The sequence below is a fragment of the Cibotium barometz genome, chromosome 12 (assembly GCF_041138505.1).
Source record: "Cibotium barometz isolate CiBa-2024 chromosome 12, ASM4113850v1, whole genome shotgun sequence".
NCBI lineage: Eukaryota > Viridiplantae > Streptophyta > Polypodiopsida > Cyatheales > Cibotiaceae > Cibotium > Cibotium barometz.
The window spans coordinates 14,604,969-14,620,365 of record NC_141057.1 but is presented as its reverse complement, the minus strand read 5'-3'; positions in this window follow the sequence as shown (position 1 = coordinate 14,620,365).

Sequence of the window (15,397 nt, the reverse complement as noted above, 5' to 3'; positions counted from 1 at the left end):
GTAGATCATCAAAATTCGTTGAGGGCAACCATGTACCATGGCCTTCAATTGACACATGTTGATGATTAAAAGTGTCCCTCTCCCATCATAGGAATTTAACCAAAGTCTACAGATGTATGAAGTCTGCATTTTGTTGAGCTAGAAAGGGGCCAACATGTGAGGGGTTAAAATGGGATGTGTGATGTCACACATCACATTTTAATTCTCTACATGTTACCACCATCGGGCCTTACAAGGAGGCCTACTTACACCCTTGTTTGTGTAGACGTTTTCCTTAACCTTCCCTCCTTGATAGTTGTGGTCATACGGAGCCCTTGTGATTATCTCAGGTTTGTTCCCTACACCCAAAGATGATGGAAACCTCAGCACTGCACTTTTTAATCTAGTAAGATGATCATGAAATGTGTTGGAAACCATTGAATTCAGAAGTAAAATGTAAGTTTAAAGATCGAATATTTTCGCAGTTACAAATAGTGCCACGTTTGTTTTTAGGACTTGGCATGTGAGACAGTCAATTCAACGAGTGGGCAAACTTAAGCCATCTTGGTTTAATGACCAAGAGATAGGTTGTGATTTTTAATCCTAAGGTACCCTTAGAGAAATTTTGTTGATGGTTGGAGGCCAGGGATATCAATTTAGAAACGTAACTCATAAAGCAAGGTCTTCTGTCACAACATAGCATCTTCTTTGAATTTAAACTAGGAACTCAAAACACCTCCATAGAGAGTGTTAAAAATGAATACATGGGCCTTTATGTGAAAGACACATTATGGCAAAAAATGAAAAAAAAGAGCCCTTTGAGGTTTTGATTAAAACACTAATTAGCTGAGGTTTTAGTAGAATAGGACCTCCAAATTTGGCCGTTCAGAGGAACTTTTGGTGCATTTAAGAGACGGGCCACAATAAATGCTTACATTCCTTAAATCATGTTAGAGGTACTTTTTGGTCGTTATTCTCAGTATTATTTCAACTTTTGAAACGTCTATTGTACAAATCTTCCCACCAAAACACATCCATTTTTCCTCTCGTCATCATTTGAGTGCACTCTTTCTCTCTCTCTCTCTCTCTCTCTCTCTCTCTCTCTCTCTCTCTCTCTCTTCTTTTCTCTTCTCTTCTATTCTTTTATGTTATACCCTTGCACAGTGGATTATACTCTAATCTCTATCATTAACTCTTTACTCAATGCAAAAGAACACAGATACAAACTTGCTATTTTTTCTTATTGAAACCATGAATAAGGTAGATGTGGTCAAAATTCTTCAATCTCCAGAGAATACAAATTTGAGAGATCTTACTCTTAAAGAGTTGGTAAGAGACTTAAGGACCATTGTGAAACCAGATGAAATAACATTTACATACCTTGTATAATAACAAATCAGGGAAGGCCACGTGGAATGTACTATTGATGAAGGATCCAATAAGAATGTGCCATGTGTCACTAGTCATTGGAGACAATGAATGGCAATGTGTCGCATGTCCAACGCTCAGTGAGGTGTATATAGAGATGTGGGACCACATTATTCATTTTCGACTTCGAGAGATCTGTGTCCTTCAGTGCAACCACATTATTCCCAAGTGAAGGCTCAATGTGCAAAAATTGAAGGTAATCCCTTGTGATCTTCTTGCTTCCGATGGCACGCAAGCATCTAAAGTAGCATGCGATTTTGCATCTATCGCGCTGTTGCGGACAAGGTTGTACGGGTGAGACGATAGTTATCCATCCATAGTGACTCTTCGGTGAATTGATGCTTGAAATCTGGGGCCCTTGAGTTTGTCATAGAAATAAGATTACAAATCCAGAAAAGATCCCATTAGACCTGATAAGACTTCAATGGAAAGCCTTGTTCTTGAGTCCTCCACTCAAGAGCAACAACAATAATGTCTTCAATTGTACCCATGATTGGTGTCTTTCCACAACACGACGCCCCCTACTTTTTTTAATTCTTAAAAAAAAGTTTTTCCTCTATGTCTCATGGGAAGGAGGAAGACTAACTATTCATCGATCATTCATTGAAAATTAGTGGAGGACAGGTGCTTCATTGAACTTCTACCAGGTTGGAGATCATAAGAGCCTGATGTTGTAAGTGGCCCCCTTGGCCCATCCAAGTCTTGTGCTAGTGCTACCAGAGAGAGAGAGTAGTGTTTTTAGCCATCCGTATGGTGCAAATTGCGTGCATCCTTAAGGGACTTTACCACCTACTCACGTCGTACGGATTGTTCTACATGTCTTTTATTGGAAGTACCTTATTCATTGATCATCCATTGAAAATATATGGAGGACATTCCCAGAAGCCATTAGTGCTTTATTGATTTCCTACCATGTTGGAGATCACAAGAGCCTGAGTTGTAAGTGGCCCCCCTAGCCGATCTGGTGCTAGTGCTACGAGAGAGAGAGAGAGTCGTGTTTTTAGCTATCCGTAATGGCATGAATCGCCTGCATCTTCAAGGGACTTTACCACCTGCTCGTGTCATTTATGGCATGTCTTTTATTGAAAGTATCTTATGCAACCTCCTTATTGGTCTTTTGTTTTGAGATGCTGTGTTTGCTTAGCACTTTAGTACTCCTTTATTGTCATACCTTATGCAACCACTTTTTGGTTTCAAGAGATGTGTGCTTAGCACTTTGGCAAGTCATTTATTAAGTCATACCTTATGCAACCACTTTTGAGACCTCCATATGTCCTATGTGCTTAGCATATAAGTATATGGACAATTTTTTCTTGCTTTTGTTTGGGACATCCTTTTGTGTGCCTTTTTGTAACCACTGGCCATGTACATCCTTTGTTTATTTCATCTTGTTTGAGGGTCTTCTATTAATATAGAAAGGATTTTGGCTACTGTTGTAGGGTTTCTCAAATTTTTTTTAGTTTGTAATCTATGGCACTACAAGAGGCGGGGCCATTATACATGCTTTTTTCGACGCTTTAGAACTAAACTTAAAATCCCCGAAACGTCAAATACGCATCAAAAAAAGCATCAAAATGGAAACGTCAAAATAAACGCCGATATATGCGTCCAAATAATGGTCGAAATAATTATGTTTTCCACGCTTTTTTGACGCCCTTGCCGATGCTGATTGCGAGACTAATATTTCCACTCCGATTTCGATTGACATTTTGACACTGATTTTGACTGACATTTCGACTCTGATTTTGACTGACATTTTGACTACTATTTCAATGGATGCATGAAACTTTTGACGCTATTTTCGACGAATGCAGGGGTGTGTGAGACAATCAATTCAACTTGAGCGAGCTTGGTTTAATGGCCAGGAGAGAGGCTGTGATTTTGAATCCTTAGGTACACTTAGAGAAATTTTGTTGATGGTTGCAGGTTAGGGACATCAATTTAGAAACGTAATTCATAAAGCAAGGTCTTCTTTCACAACCTAGCATCTTCTTTGAATTTAAACTAGGGACTCAAAACACCTCTTCAAAGACACCCTATAGGGTTACTCATACACGTTAAATATTAAATACACCAATATTATTTTCCACTAAAGGTAGGACTACATAGTTTCTAAGAGTTTTTCCATACTCCGAGTGACTTTTTTCGAGCAAACCAAAAAATTGAGGCAGGGCATGGCAAAAGGCCTCCTATAGAGAAGTAGATTGATAGTGAAGACTAAGTGAGCAATAAAGGTTGAGGGAGCAATAGAACAAAAGAGAGCATAGTGGTTGTACTTCAACACATATCTTTTGGTACATTTATAAGTACATTGACACCAAACCATATAAATATTGATTGTGAGTTTGAAGAACAGAGAGTCATAGATAATGCAAATACTTGTCATTTAAGTGGCATTTACAACACAAAATTGGAAACTCGAAATGGATTTAAAACTCAAAATTGGGTGCCAACAATCAAGGACGACAATATCTAGAAGGGGGAAAGATGGAAACCTCGTCACTTTTTAATCTAGTAAGATGATCATGAAATGTGTTGGAAACCATTGAACTCAGTAGTGAAATGTAAGTTTAAAGATTGAATGTTTTCGCAGTTACAAATACTGCTACGTTTGCTTTTAGGAATTGGCACGTGAGACAGTCAATTCAACGAGTGGGAAAAGTTAAGCCATCTTGGTTTAATGACCAAGAGATAGGTTGTGATTTTGAATCCTAAAGGACCCTTAGAGAAATTTTGTTGATGGTTGGAGGCCAAGGATATCAATTTAGAAACGTAATTCATAAAGCAAGGTCTTTTGTCAAAACATAGCATCTTCTTTGAGTTTAAACTAGGGACTCAAAACACCTCTTCAAAGACACCCTATAGGGTTACTTATACACGTTTGTGTGGCCCACTTGTAGTTCACATTCCATAGAGAGTGTTTAAAATGAATACAGAACACTATATTCGTGAGTTTGGGAATTTCCCAACTCCCATTTTTTGAATACTAAAAAGGTGGGACCTGGATAACATGCCTATAAGTTTCTCAAAACCATATCATGTGACCTATTGTTGGAAAGCGCTTGGAAAATGGACTCTAGTGAGCTATAGGGCGCTCAATTTGGAGTAACGGTGTTCAAGTTATCATTAATCCAAAGATTTGACCACGTGTCCCAAACTACGAAGAAATTCCCATATTTCCCAATATGGTGTTCATGGGCCTTTATGTGAAAGACACATTAGGACCAAAAACAAAAAAAAGGGCCATTTAAGGTTTTGATTAAAACACTAATTAGCTGAGGTTTTAGTAGAATGAGACCTTTAAATTTGGTCGTTCAGAGGCACTTTTGGTGCATTTAAGAGATGGGCCATAATAAATGCTAACATTGCTTAAATCATGTCACAAGTACTTTTCAGTCGTTATTCTCAGTGTTATTTGAACTCTTGAAACATCTATTGTATAAATATTCCCACCAAAACATGTTTGGTTTTCCTGTCGTCATCATTTGAGTGCTCTCTCTCTCTATGTGTCTTCTCTTCTCTTCTATTCTTTTTTGTTATACCCTTGCACAGTGGATTATACTCTAATGTCTATCGTTAACTCTTTACTCAACGCAAGAGAACACAGATACAAACTTGCTATTAACATAGATCAGGTCTATTCATCTTGGAGAAGTATTCATCACCAAGCATGGATATAGATGAGGCAAACAAACTACGACTACAGGGAAGATAGCACATTGATTTGTGGGTGGATAGAAGTATTTATCCCAATGATCCTTCAACTGGTAGACCTCCTCCATTTGTAAATGTTTATCACTTGATTAGATTTGTTGGAGATGGTTTTGATGGTCTGCTTGGTTACTGTATGAAGTTATATTCTGCATATTCTTTGTGCTAATAAGTCCAAATGCATCAACTGAAAGAAACTTTATTAACATCTTAGAGAACTATTTTAGAGCTTCATGATAAGATTAGAGAGCTAGAAGTTGTAAACCACTCCTTGAAAGAGAAACTAATAAACTTGAAAGAAACCCCAGGAGGATTCAGAGAGAGGAAGAGAACTTTAAAGAATATAAATGAGTTGTCTGAAAGTAGTGGGGCTAAAAAGAGGAGACTCAACCTTGCAAAGAAATGTGTCTCTCACGTTTCAGGTATTAATATCCGTCTAAATGAGGAGAGAATCAAGTTTCTCATTAAAACCATAAACAAGGCAAACCTGGTCCTTCCTTAGGATCTCAAGAACTCTTCTAACATGAGCTTCATGGTGAGCTAAATTGTTTGAGTAAATCAAAATATCATCAAAGAAAACAAGGACTAAAATTTTCGACTTCGATAGCTTCACTGAATTTTCTCATTATCATCCTAGAGAATATGAAACGGTATAATTTTCTTTCACTGAGTATTTACTTATTCATTTTCCAATATTCATTGGATTTAAACATAGGATTAAAGAGAACTCTTATTTTGATAATAAAAAATTATATATGCATCTATTTATGCATAAAATCCAACTTCTATGGAAATAACACTTTTATATAAAAGAAAATCCTTTAATGCATCTATTTATGCATAAAAACCAAAGTAACACTTTTATAATAAAAAAAATTCTTTTATGCATCATTTTATGCATAAATATCGATATTAGTGAAAGTAACACTTTTACAAAAAAAATCTTTTATGTATCATTTTATGCATAAAAATCGATATTAGTGAAAGTAACACTTTTACAATTAAAAAAAATCTTTTATGCATCATTTTATGCATAAAAATCCATTTTGATGAAAGTAACACTTTTATAATTAAAAAATATTCTTTTATGCATCTATTTATGCATAAAAATCAATATTAATGAAGGTAACACTTTTATAATAAAAAAAATATTCTTTTATGCATCTATTTATGCATAAAAATCCATTTTGATGAGAGTAACACTTTTATAATAAAAATATTCTTTTATGCATCTATTTATGCATAAAAATCCATTTTGATGAAAGTAATACTTTTATAATAAAAAAATATTCTTTTATGCATCTATTTATGCATAAAAATCCATTTTGATGAAAGTAACACTTTTATAATAAAAAATATTCTTTTATGCATCTATTTATACATAAAAATCAATATTGATCAAAGTAACACTTTTGTAATAAAAAAATTAACCAATATGCATCTTTCTATGCATAGAATTTATATCTAATGAAAATCACTCTTTTATAATTAAAAAAATAACCAATATGCATCTTTCTATGCATAGAATTTATATCTAATGAAAATCACTCTTTTATAATAACAAAAAATAACCAATATGCATCTTTCTATTTATGCATAAACACCTATAGGGTTACTCAAACACGTTTGTGTGGCCCACTTGCAATTCACATTCCATAGAAAGTGTTAAAAATGAATACATGGGCCTTTATATGGAAGACAAAGGCTAAAATAAAAGCTGAAACAACATAGTATGATACTAAATTGATGTATGCACAAGCCCACTGCCATCCACAACCTCTGGTAATACCTCAAAAGCAAAGTTTAAAGATGCACAAAACATTGAGAATCGCTCAACACGATCACCTAGTACAAATACACGCCTAGAAAGAGATGAGAGAAGTCACAAGAGATTACAATGCGTACCTAAAAGAAGTGTGAGACTCCTATCTTTTGAACCTTTGATAAATACGCAGCAAAAGATCCTATAATAAGGTAGAGAAGCTCACTGAGGGCCTCATAGTGCAATGACCTAATGTTTGGCTATTCCACTTGACTATCAATCGTTGATTCTAGAATAGATCCTTACCCAGGGAATACATTTGATTCCTCCAAGAGGGTGTTGAACAAAAAATATCTAACTCATGGTTCTCATGAGTAAAAGGCATATTGGTGGCTTCGTACTACAGAACACACTAATGTCTTACTCCTTGATCGTAAGGTTAGACCTCTCCACATGTAAATCCTAGGTCATTGATGATCCTAATTCCCCATTTTTGAATTTTCCCTTCATAATTATCAAAAAAACAATTTTTGGTTTTATTCTCGGATCAACCTTGCCACCCATGTTCTAGTAGGGTATCCATTTTTCTACTCCGACATATCCATAAGCTCAGCCTAGACCCTGACCAATCCCAATGAGTCTAGCCTTTCACCCTACTAGTGGGCATACGAAGCTAGTTGATAACTCACACACCCGTAATTAATATTCCGTATTCATTACTCACACACTCCACAAAAGTAAACAATTATAGGCAATACTCACACACGCACCCCACTACGCTACACAGTACTTTATTGATTATAATAACTGCATAAAAATATGGAATATTTACAAAACATCATAATATCTCCTCGCACTACCATTGTGGTCATGGGATAGGATGATGTGCAGCATTGAGCCCGAACACTCCTTGAGCACTAAATCGAAGTCATGTGGATAGATATTGCTCAGAGTCGCTTGTAATGGCCACACCAATCCTAAGGCACCAAACAGTCTCGGTCATCATGGTGCAACCTTTCTGCCATCACACGAACATAAGGTAAACTTGAATGCCTAGCCTTTTCCAGAGCCACCTCTTGTCCTACCACTAATCGTACACCAAGAGCACACCCACATTCAACTGAGAGGGGTCAAGATCTTGGATGAAGAAATTTGAGGTCTGACTCATCACTCAAATGCCATCTGGCTGGAATCACTTCCTCGTATGTGGTACCTTCACAGGATTTACATAATGAAATGAAAACAATATTCAAACAATGGAAGCATGCTCAAGGAATCATTCACTCATGCACCCAGCATATGGTAAACCAAAAGCCAATCGAGGCTCAATCAACGTCAGCCTTGAACTCTCCTTTTCTAGTATTTGTGACATCTAGCACACCACTTACACACCCAATATGAAATTGCCTTTTTTCCAGATTCAACTGTATTTAAATCAGTCATTTAATGAAATCATAGTGTTACTGATCATAAACTTCCAAGTATCCGATTGAATCTTAATTTCCAATCATTCCTTCATCAGAGTATCTATGGCATCATTGGCAACCAAAACGCTCACCACCTGTTCACTCAGGGGCCTTTTCGATAGTTCCTAGCTCATAGTACCCGACAAATATTCACTTATAAAAATCAAGATGGAATCCTCGTTGAAGATCAGCAAGATCAACCAACAAATCCATATAAGAGAGATATGGACTCATCAGTTTAGGACCAGCAAGGTCGCTCAACCAAATCCATACTCGGTTTCAGAAAACAACTCTTACTCCTTGTTCCAATATCTTCCACGATGCACGTCTGGGTATCTTCGGCGATCCAGAGCCCGAGCACCGTAGGGTCAGCACCCTCTAGGATCCTTCGCAGGTCACCTAGCACTTCACTCATAGGCCGCTTCCTTGGTCCCTCATCCACCGTACCGAAAGCTCACCATTTAAATCGAACCGAGTCTAGTCAAGACCTCGACCGACCTTGCTACGCGAGACGTCCTCCATTGACTCTCCGTCTCTCAGCTGTTGCAACTTTAGCAGGTAGGTCTCCACGACCACATTCTCAAGACAGTCAAAATGCTTCCCCAACATTCTTATGCATAAATAGATGCGTAAAGAAATCTTATATCAAAAATAAGAATTCTCTTGTATTCTTTAAATAGATATGAGGATGTGAAATGAATCAGATAGATGAAAATGAACGAAGAATAGATGGAGATGTATAAATGTGGATGAAGATATGGATGTGGATGTATGAATGTGGATGTGGATGTGGATGTATGGATGTATGGATGTGGATGTGGATGTATGAATGTGGATGTGAAAATGGATGTATGGATGTAGATATGGATGTGGATGTGGATGTGGATGTGGATGTGGATGTGGATGTATGAATGGGAATGTGGATGTGGATGTGGATGTGAAAATGGATGTATGGATGTAGATATGGATGTGGATGTATGGATGTAGGTGTTAATGTGGATGTGGATGTATGGATGTGGATGTGGATGTGGATGTGGATGTGAAAATGGATGTATGGATGTAGATATGGATGTGGATGTATGGATGTAGGTGTGAATGTGGATGTGAAAATGGATGTATGGATGTAGATGTGAATGTGGATGTATGGATGTGGATGTGGATGTGGATGTGGATGTGGATGTATGGATGTGGATGTGGATGTATGAATGTGGATGTGAAAATGGATGTATGGATGTAGATGTGAATGTGGATGTATGGATGTGGATGTGGATGTGGATGTGAATGTGAATGTGGATGTGGATGTATGGATGTATGGATGTGGATGTGGATGTATGAATGTGGATGTATGGATGTGGATGTGGATGCATGAATGTGGATGTGAAAATGGATGTATGGATGTAGATATGGATGTGGATGTGGATGTGGATGTATGAATGTGGACGTGAAAATGGATGTATGGATGTAGATGTGAATTTGGATGTATGGATGTGGATGTGGATGTGGATGTATGAATGTGGATGTGAAAATGGATGTATGGATGTAGATATGGATGTGGATGTATGAATGTGGATGTGGATGTGTATGTATGGATGTATGGATGTGAAAATGGATGTATGGATGTGGATGTGGATGTGGATGTATGAATGTGGATGTGGATGTGGATGTGAAAATGGATGTATGGATGTAGATGTGAATGTGAATGTGGAATAATGAATGCGAATATGTATGTGAATGGATATGAAGTCGATATGAGAGAATGGAAGAGATGAGATGTCATGTGAATCAGAATGTGAATGAATAAAATAAGATGTGAACGAATGAGATGTAATGAGAAATGGATGTGATGAGACGTAATGTAAATTAAGAAAGATAGGAATGGATGTTATGTGAAGTGAATGAATCTGATGGGATGGGATGGAAAATGATGTATCTGGTCAACAATGGATACACATATGATTTGGATTTGGGTTAAGTAATATGGATTGATGTGGAACAATCTAGAAAGATGTGAGTTCGTTATAGAAACTGTATTTGTGAACTGTTTGTAAATGACTGTTTTATGTCAAGAATGCTGGGCAAGCATTTTGACTGTCTTGAGAATGTGGTCGTGGAGACCTACCTGATAAAGTTGCAACAGCTGACGGAGAGTCAACGGAGGACGTCTCGCGTAGCAAGGTCAGCCGAGGTCTCGACTAGCCTCGGTTCGAGCTTCCGGTATGGTGGATGAGGGACCAAGGAAGCGGCCTATGAGTGAAGTGCTAGGTGACCTGCGAAGGATCCTAGAGGGTGCTGACCATACGATGCTCGGGCTCTGGGTCGCCAAAGATACCCACACGTGCATCGTGGAAGATATTGGAACACAGAGTAAGAGTTCTTTTCTGAAACCGAGTATGGATCTGGTTGATCGACCGAGTATGGATCTGGTTGATCGACCTTGCTGGTCCTAAACTGATGAGTCCATAGCTCTCTTATATGGATCTGTTGGTTGATCTTGCTGATCTTCAAGGAGGATTCCATCTTGATTTTTATAAGTGAATATTTGCCGGGTACTATGAGCTAGGAACTATCGAAAAGCCCCCTGAGTGAGCAAGTGGTGAGCGTTCTGGTTGCCAATGATGCCATAGATACTCTGATGAAGGATTGATTGGAATTTAAGATTCAACTGGATACTTGGAAGTTTATGATCAGTTACACTATGATTTCATTAAATGACTGATTTAAATACAGTTGAATCTGGGAAAAAGGCAATTTCATATTGGGTGTGTAAGTGGTGTGACTGGAGTTAAATTTGCATGAATATCCAACTAGAGGACCTGGGAACTCTTTTCCCTGGTACCCGGGACAAAACCTAACCAAATTCTAAAGTGGATCCCATCACTACAGTGGTTGGATGGTTGGTTAACCCATGGGACTGGATGGGGTTAGGCTGAACTGATGGATCCGTAAAATGAGACTCAATTCTGTTATAATACGATAGATGAAGTAAATCTCGGATAGTAATTGTTCTATGGATAAGAATCAACGGCTGTGCCTCTCGATGGGAAAAAAAGCATGGATCTCTATGATCCAAGTGCTAGTTTCTTCCTTGATCTGACCGAGTGTTTTTTTTTTGTTCAGTCGGATCAGTTTGGTCAGTAATAACCTTGACTACGTTAGGGAAAAGTTATCCTGGTGAAATCGCCCGTGCTTTCCAAGCAAAGGAAGTTTTTTCGGGTTCGGTTTTGGAAAAACCGATGGATTAGTCTCTTGTCCGGATATCCGTGGGGACAAGGCCCCGAGTGTGAGACCCTGCCGCGTGCAAGAAGTGCTACTTCCGTTGCTAGTACCCCTCAATTTGTTGCGCGGTGGGGACGGGGATCTTACAGTTGGTATCAGAGCTATTTGGCTAATGAGGATCAACCGAGAAGCCAAATATGTCAAAAATTTATCAAGAACCACTAAAAGGTTGTAATTGTGTGATAAAATTCATACGATTTGATGTTCAAACTGAAATTCGTAATTTGGTAATTGGGTCTTCAGATGGAAGTAACGCAATTGTATAGAACCCCTGACTTTAATATAAAAAAATCTTTTATGTATATGTTTATGCATACAAATCATTCATGATGATGAAAATCACTCTTTTCATATAAAAGAATTTCTTTTATGCATCTAATTTATGCATAAAATCCAATTATGATGAAAATCACACTTTTAATATAAAAAGTCTTTTATGTATATGTTTATGCATACAAATCATTTATGAGATGAAAATCACTCTTTTAATATAAAAGAATTTCTTTTATGCATCCATTTATGCATAAAAATCATTTATGATAAAAATAACACTTTAATCAAAACAACAATTTCAATATGCTTCCTTCTATGCATAGAATTTAATTCTAAATAAAGTAACACTTTTTTAATAAAATATTTTTAGTATGCATTTTTCTATACCTAGGATGAAAAATAACACTTTAAGAATACATATACGATGGTAAACTCTTTTTGAATAGTAAAAAGTAAAACTTATTTTACACAATTTTAGAAAATTTTGCCATAACCTCCTTTGTATGGCTGACCATTTTTCATTTTTTAGCTCTCTAAAATTAATTAGAATTTCACCAAGAGTATTTAAATCATTCTAATGTAAACATTTTCTACTTATTTAAGAGGAACATTATGAAAAAACTTGATTTTATTGGACATTAATCATTCATCTAGGATAGAGAATGGTTGGATTTACTAAAGAAGAGAGGGGAATGCCTTTTTTCAATGAGGCATAATATTATATTCATTTTAGAGAAGACAAAAATCATAAAAACCATTTAAATTAAGCATAAATGGAAATTTATGTATTTCCTTGCTACCATTCATCAATTAACTTCAATAACGTTAAAAAGACATTCCAATTAAGCTTCTCAAGCTTGAGAGGGGTTGAGAAGAGAGAAACATTGAGAAATTATAGAAAAAGATCAAAATTCACCCTTTACCTTACAAATTGCTTGATTCTTTGATCACGGTAGAGTCCCCCAACCAATCAATTGGTTTGGTATGTTGATGGAGCCACCAATGGAGATTGAAGAGGGAGGGAAGCTCCAATTTCTTCAATTTGGAGAGAATTTTAGAGAATAGTAAAAATTATCATAATTTCAGCATAATTCTGGCATAGTATAATTCTCCTATTTTTTTACAAAGGGCTCAGGTTCTATTTATAGGAGAGGGAGGCTCTAACCAAGACCAACTGACTTCTAGAATTTTCCAAATTCAGTTTGGTTGAATTTGGACTAGATTTGGACCTAGTTTGGTTCCTTTTTTATTCGGTTTGATCCAAGAGAGAGGAGAGATAAAAATATCACATTATTTTTGAGTTTAAAACTCATTGAAGCATGTGAAGTAGGTGCCTCCTTGAAGGGACTCCCCTTCCTTACACGTGTCAAAATGGAATCATTATACCCAAAAGTCCCACTCATCCTCATTGAGGTTTTCCTTAGTTATTACAATTCAGCCAAAATTAAGAAATCTTCATTTTTCAATCAGAATCCAAATCAACTCATCATTTCTCAATCAAAATTCAAAATCATATCAACCGCATTCAAATTCATCATCTAGATAGCATTAATGCTTATAATTTCAAGTCTTACATTTACTCGTATATACTGCCAGTAAAGAGTTGCAGTTATACCCTCGGTATATATGGGTAGTCATGGTTCTTGGAACTATAAGGTAAATACCATCATGTCTAGGCCTCAAGCAAGTCAGAGGTTCTATACAATTGCGGTACTTCCATCTGAAGACCCAATTACCAAATTACGAATTTCAGTTTGAACATCAAATCGTATGAATTTTATCACACAATTACAATCTTTTAGTGCTTCTTGATAAATTTTTAACATATTTGGCTTCTCGGTTGATCCTCATTAGCCAAATTGCTATGATACCAACTGTAAGATCCCCGTCCCCACCGCGCAACAAATTCAGGGGTGCTAGCACCGGAAGTGGCACTTCTTGCATGGGGCAGGGTCTCACACTCGGGGCCTCGCCCACGGATATTCGGACAAGAGACTAATCCATCGGTTTTTACAAAACTGAACCCGAAAAAACTTCCTTTGCCCGAAAAGCACGGGTGATTCTACCAGGATAACTTTTCCCTAACGTAGTCAAGGTTATTACTCAATCACCAAACTCACCAAACTAATCCGATCGAACAACAAAAAAACACTCTGTCAGATCAAGGAAGAAACTTGCACTTGGATCATAGAGATCAATGCTTTTTTCCCCTTCGAGAGGCACAGCCATTTGATTCTTATCCATAGAACAATTACTGTCCGAGATTTACTTCATTTATTGTATTATAACAGAATTGAGTCTCATTTTACGGATCCATCAGTTCAGCCTAACCCCATCCAGTCCCATGGGTTAGCCAACCGCTAGCCAACTGTCCAGCCACTGTAGTGATGGGATCCAATTTAGAATTTGGTTATGCACAAACCCAAGACTTGGACTATGATGAAACATTTAGTCCAGTTACAAAGATGGGAACAGTGAGAGCAGTCATTGCTATGGCTACAGCAAATGGTTGGGAAATGCATCAAATGGATGTGAAAAATGCATTTCCAAATGGTGATATGCAAGAAGAAGTTTATATGGCACAGCCAGAAGGATATATACACCCAAGATATCCCACTCATGTATGCAGATTAAAGAAAGCATTATATGGTTTGAGCAAGCACCTCGTGCTTGCAATGATAAGATGAGCCGATATCTTATCTCCCTTGGATTTTAGGTTTCTATAGCAAATTCTTCACTCTATGTGAAGAAAACATATCATGGGATTGTCTTACTTGTCATCTATGTGGATGACTTGATTGTCACAGGAGATCATGCTACAGATGTTATGCATGTCAAGAAGGCATTGAGTGGGCAGTTCGACATGAAAGACGGGTGAATTAAGATATTTTCTTGGGATTGAAGTGATCAAAGACCATGTAGGTACATGGTTAGTGCAACGCCAATATGCATTGGATATGTTGGCAAAATATGGGATGACAGGGTGTAAGCCAATGAGTACACCTTTGGAGTAGAATGTGAAGTTGCGGGCTGATTTTGGTGAAGAGTTGGATGATCCATCTATGTATAGAAAGATGGTTGGAAGCCTTATTTACATGACTATCACACGCCTGGATCTCAGTTATGCTATGGGGCTAGTAAGCCAATTTATGCAAAGCCCTAGAAAACCTCATTTGGATGCAGTGAGATGCATTATGCAATATGTAAAGACCACTGCACATTATGGTCTTTTTTATAAGCATGGTAAAGGCTTGGATATACATGGCTACACAGATGCAGATTGGGCAAGTAGCTCATATGACAGGAGGTCTACTAGTCGGTTATGCCTTTACACTTGGAAGTGCCGTGGTGAGTTGGAGTAGCAAGAACCAACCTACTGTTGCTTTATCTAGTACAGAGGCTCAATATAGGGGTGCAGCCATTGCTACATGTGAAGGAGTATGGTTAAAGAATCTCTTGGCTGATTTGGGTGAGCCTATTGATGGCAAGGTTATCATTCATT